We start from the raw sequence: 6,000 nt of genomic DNA, 5'->3' as shown, positions 1-6,000 counted from the left end.
CCGTCTACGAATTGTCTTTTGGCCTTGCTTGAGTCCCGTTTGTCCCTTGAGCTGGTCCCCTGCTGGACGGTTCTCTGAATCCCCCATCTTCTCCTCCTATCAGCAGGCCCTTCCTCTGTAGATCTAGCTTTGCTGATGTCACATTCGTGTAGGTAACTGGACCATCTTTGTAGATGACTCGGAGCTTTGCAGAGGCGGGTGTCTGGAATCTAATGCCTTTTTCTTTTAGTATTTTCCATAACGGGGTGTATTCTTTTCGTTTCTGGATTATTATCGGGTAGTCGTGATCCAAGTAAACCCGTTGTCTTTCTATTCGTATATCTTTCTTCAACCATGCCTTCTTCAGCACTTGCTCTTTAATGTTATATTCAAGGAAACACACAATCATGGTTCTGGGGGGCACGTGTGTAGGAGGCTTCTGACCGAGTGATCTGTGGCATCGTTGTAACCCCAACTCTACGTTCTGCATACCTAGTTCAGTCTTTAAGAGCTTCTCCACATATTCAGTCGGGTTGTCAGCTTCCTGGTCCTCTGGTATTCCAAATTTACGAAGGTTGTTCCTCCGTGACCGGGTCTTCAGATCGGTTAGCTTGGCCAGCATTCGTTGTTGTTCCTCTACGGTCTGAAGGAGCACCTACTCAGCATTAGCGCTCCACTCTTCCACCTCTCCCACTCTTTGCTCCATTTCTTCCACTCTCGTCTCCATGCTTTTTAAGTTGGCCCCTGCCTCATCCATCTTCTTATTCATCTCGTTTTAAAACTCCCCAGCTCTTGCTTCATGTCGACTCTCATCGTCTCCCAAGCTTCACTGAAGTGTTTTTTTCATATCTGCGTGGTTAGCCATGATTTCCTCTCGGATAGCTTGGAGCGTGGCCATCGTGTTTTGAACGTCTTCATTCCCTTCTCTCGTCGCCATTCCTTCGTTCTCTTTGTCGGTTTTCCTGTCTGTGGTTTGTATCTTTTTAGTTTTGTGTTTCCCCATAAATATTTATCGAAGTCAGATGTTATCCGTAGCTGAAAAAATGGGTTAGGGTTAGGGTTTTAGGTTATGGGGAAATGCTGGACCCTCGCTGAGAGCTCCTGGCTATGCTTCCACTCGCTTCGCCGCCATACCCGTAAGTCCGACACTGCATTTTGTTTACTTACAATTGACAACAATTAAAATAGTTCTTTTAATCATTTAAGTAATTATTTTATGATCATTTTCAGTCATGTTGTCACTCTTTTTTTTTGTTCTTTTCTTTTTGTGGTTATTTTTGCTCTCTGTGTTCATTTTGCCAGTTGTCACTCAGCTTTCTACTAATTGAAGCTGCCATCAGAAGATATGATTTGATTGCCGTATCACATGCAAACACCTACACAGACAGTTAAATGTTGTGTGTATTAGAGAGTCAGCTGAACTAAACACACGTTGAGTTTCCCTGGCAGGTGGGAAATCACAGCATCAGAACCTCAGTAGAACCTCTGGAAGCACATGTTGTTTGTGGTAGCTGCAGTGATGGGTGAGACGCATGTTACATACAGCACGTGTGTGCTCTAATTCTTTTCATCTGCAGCTCCGCAGAGAGAACAATTGACGTGAGCTACAGCTGAACATCTTCACATGAGCTATTATCTTTCATGCTGAGCTACAAAAAATGCAATACAAACAGATGCTGCAGCATCAGAGGTACTCAATGGTTTCTATATTTATATGTAAACAACAAGCAGTGATGTAGGGATAAACCCCTAACAGAGACTACTTCTGTTGCAGCTTTTATGAGCTAAATTAAAATGAACTGGCTGAAATATTAACGTGAATGTTCAGATTAAAAGTGATAAAAAGGTGCACCCCATCTTTGTTTTTAGCCTCAAATACGAGCATCTGATCAGCTCTGTGATCTGCAGCAGCAAACCTGTCAAGTCTGACAATGCCACAGGATCTGACAGGAAGTCAACATTCAGAAACAACATGGGACCTCTGGGGGAAGCTTTTCTTTTACACCGGGGAGGTGAAACACAGATGGAATGATCCACAGCTGGCAGAAGCAGCTACACACCAAACAATTTATCTGTCTGTTTAGACTCAGAGGGGGCTCTTCTGGGTTTCACAGAGAGGAACCGAGTCCCTGCATTCTGGAACAATACAGAGTTTTTTGTGTTAGCGTTTTGTCATGAACGCTGGTGAGTAGTTGCACACACTCGTGCCAAAGCTAGTTTTACGAATCCAGAAGCAATAGATGAAAAAGACAAACCTATTTGCGTACAACATAGAGAATGTGTGTGTGTGTGTGTGTGTGTGTGTGTGTGTGTGTGTGTGTGTGTGTGTGTGTGTGTGTGTGTGTGTGTGTGTGTGTGTGTGTGTGTGTGTGTGTGTGTGTGTGTGTGTGTGTGTGTGTGTGTGTGTGTGTGTGATTAATGACTAAAAGGATCTGTCATGTCCGTTCCAACTCCTTTTCTTCAGGCATCTTCCCCTGAGCCTTAAGCCTCCAGAATACGGGGACACTTGTTCCTGAGGGTTCAGTTTTACGTTCTGGACCCGCTGTTGGCACCTTTCAGCCATAATTCTTAATGTAACACACCTACGCAACAGTACAATTTAGTGTGGTGTTTTAAAAATAAAAACAAGGTGGTTGTTAGGTTTCTTGATTTATTCCTAACTTCAAAATCACACCAGCTCAGCGCCACCAGCTGGGAAACCCCCATGACCCACAGTGTTATTCATTGCGATTTGGTATAATTTCTCTCTTTCTTTTTTTTTTTTTTTATGTGTTTGTTTGTGAATGATTTAGAGAATTCTTTGGATTTATATTTCTCTTGGTCTCTCATTTTTTGTGTGTTTATTTAGTGGCAGTTGTGTCTTTCTGTAGTTGTCTTTTACCCTTCTGGAACTTTTATGTCATTTTAAAAATATGCTTGTTTTTTTAGACATGTTTTGTGTAATTTTGGGATCTTTTTGGTGGATTTGCATGTCTCTCTTTCCTCTGGTGAAACTGTTGAATAACCCCTTAAGAGAATGAGAGTAAAGTGATAGATGCGGCACAGCGAAAGGATGGTGGCTTTGTTTCTTCTCCCTATTGGTTCTCTTCTCCCCCTCCACATCTGCTCCCCCTGATGGAGTCTGAGGAGCCACCTGTGGCCTCTCCCCAGCTCTCTGTCTACTTAGGATTTCCTTATTCATTTTCATTTCCTCTGTATTTACTCTGTCTTCCTCCAGCCTTCCACACTGATTGGTTTTATTGTCGTCCTTCCTTTTTCATCCCACACTCTCATGACTCCACACAAACAGCATCCAAACATGTTCATCCCGTGAATAGAAATCACTTTTATCTTCAGACTCCTGTCTCGTCAGAGCACCCTGTTGCTTTTTGCACCACAGTGTCCTGCTGTGAGCTTCTGTTCGGTAATGAATTATCCAGCAGGAGTGTGGGCACCAACATGCACCTGCACACACGAGGTGCAAACAGCATGCCTGTGCTTCGAAAAGGAGACGGCAACTCATAAGCTGCACTTTAGTTTATGTTGATTAAGTTTGCAGTGTGTGTGTGTGTGTGTGTGTGTGTGTGTGTGTGTGTGTGTGTTGGAAACAGTGATGTCTGAAGCAATCCTGCCCCCTGTAGTCTGTTCTTCTTTGAACTGAGCACAGAGAAAATACTTCATGCTTGTGGTTGACTTTGGGGTTAATTAAAGTGTGTTGAGAGTGATTGTGTGTGTGTGTGTGTGTGCGTGCGTGTGTGCGTGCGTGCGTGTGTGTGTGTCTGTGTGTGTGTGTGTGTGTGTGTGTGTGTGTGTGTGTGTGTGTGTGTGTGTGTGTGTGTGTGTGTGTGTGTGTGTGTGTGTGTTAAGAGGGCCTGAGCCAAAATAAAGCAGTGAAGTATTGTGAGCAAAACATCAAAGAGCAGATTTAGATGCAGCTTTACCTCAAACAGTGACTGAGTGCAGTGAAGAGGCTCTTTGTGATGATGAAATGTTAAACACATCGAAGCAACACAACACAGCAGGACGCGGCCAGTCAGGTGGAAGAGCAGATTCAAACTGACTGACTGATGTGGGATCAGCTGAAGTTTCTCCACACAAAGCTGTTTGTGTTACACTTGCAGAGTTGGCTGTTGAAGTGTGAATGATGCAAAAGTAGCAGCAAAACTGAGTTTGTTAACAGAGTATACAGTAGCAGTCCGAGGTTAACTTCCACTCACCAATAGCAGAGCTTTAGGGATCGATTGGAATCCTTGATTTCCAGGTCGAATACCTCCTCAATCCCACCAGCACATCTTCCAGTGAGGAAGCAGAGGGGAGTATGGGTTGGACTCTCCAATCTCCGGGGCCGAGGTCAGTGAGGTGGTCAAAAATCTCCTCAGTTGCAAGGCCCCGGGGGTGGATGAGGTCCTCCTGGAGTTCCTTAGGGCCAGTAGGGGTTGCATGACAATTTTTTTAAAGTCTACAGCCAAGTAATGAAAATCGAGTCGACTCCAACTAGTCGTTGGTGACGTCATACACCTGAAGCGGCGAGGGCGGGGGGGGGGGGGGGGGGGGGGGGTTTCGCTGGAGTTTTTGACAATTAAAATTGCGCCCACATTTTCTAAGTTAACACATCTCTTTTAATAACAGTACTTTCTGCATCCTACTTCAGCCCCCTCCCCCTGCGCAGCAGCCGCAAACTCACTGATGCGCCTGCAGCCTCTCGGAGTTCCTGCTGCTCTAAACATTAAAATAATTATTTCATTTTCTGTTCCTCACTTCTGATTACCTTCAATGGTGTCTGTTTGTTGCAACCACCAGGTACAAAAACTAACTTGTTTTTATTTGACTATTTTTCTGTTCTGTTTATTATCTTCCTGCATCTCCTCTCAACCCTAAAGAAAAACTGCTACCTGGGTTAATATATATTCACCTTATGAGTTACCTTTGAACTGCAGTTCTAAGATCTACCGACCAGAAAACAGCGGAGTACTGCTGCTCGCCGGCTGACTACAACGGGACCGTTTTTGCTGCGGAGTTCGTGCCGGAGCGGAGATAGTGGAATTTAGGGGGTGCGTCACCAGAGGACAAAACATGTGATGCACCTCGCTCCGCAGCAGCAAAACGCATCAGGCACAAATAACAGACAGAAAACATTAAAGGAAATGAGCCGACATGAACGATCGCGTGTTTAATTTGTTTTTGAGGTGGTGACACCTGATTTGGCGGTGCTCAGGACGCAATGTCTGGAGCGCATCAACGATCAGAGCTTTGCATGCACAAGCTGGTTAAGATTATGATGGGGGTGAGGGGAAGGTAAAATTGCAAGAGGGAAAAGGTCACAGTTTGGTTAAATGTCCGTTTTACCGCCGGTGTCAGTACCGACGCTCGGGCACAGCGCGTCGCCTCCGCCTCCCGACGCGCAGGGGCTCATCACCTGCTGTCTTTTCCGAGGACTGCATCTTGTCAGTCATTATCACGTGACAGCGACTAATCGATGACAGGCATAAAAAGTCACTAAAGAGCCGTGAAGTCGACTAGTCGACTAGTTCATACAACCTCTAAGGGCCAGTTCCTCTGGATTGGCAGACTGGGGTGGTGGTTCCCCATAAAAGGGGGACTGCTGAACGTGCTCCAACAACAGAGGGATCACATTTCTGAGCCTCCCTGGTAAGGTCTATTCAGGGGTTCTGGAGAGGAGGGTCCGTCTGATTGTTGAACCTTGGATTCAGGAGGAACAATGTGGTTTTCGTCCTGGCCGTGGAACATTGGACCAGCTCTATACCCTTGGGGCATACTGGGGGATGCGTAGGAGTTCGCCCAACCAATCTACATGTATTTTGTGGATTTGGAGAAGGTGTTGGGCTGCTTCCCCCGGGGAGCCCTGTGGGGGGTACTCCAGGAGTATGGGGTACCATGCTCTCTGATACAGGCTGTTAGGTCCCTGTATGACCGGTGTCAGAGCTTGGTTCACATTACCAGCAGTAAGTCAAGCTTGTTTACACTGAGAGTTGGACTCCACCAAGGCTGTCATTTTTTACCGATTCTGTTCATAACTTTTAT

This window comes from Nothobranchius furzeri, chromosome 6 (assembly GCF_043380555.1).
Source record: "Nothobranchius furzeri strain GRZ-AD chromosome 6, NfurGRZ-RIMD1, whole genome shotgun sequence".
In the NCBI taxonomy this organism is placed as follows: domain Eukaryota; kingdom Metazoa; phylum Chordata; class Actinopteri; order Cyprinodontiformes; family Nothobranchiidae; genus Nothobranchius; species Nothobranchius furzeri.
This window is presented reverse-complemented; position numbering follows the sequence as displayed.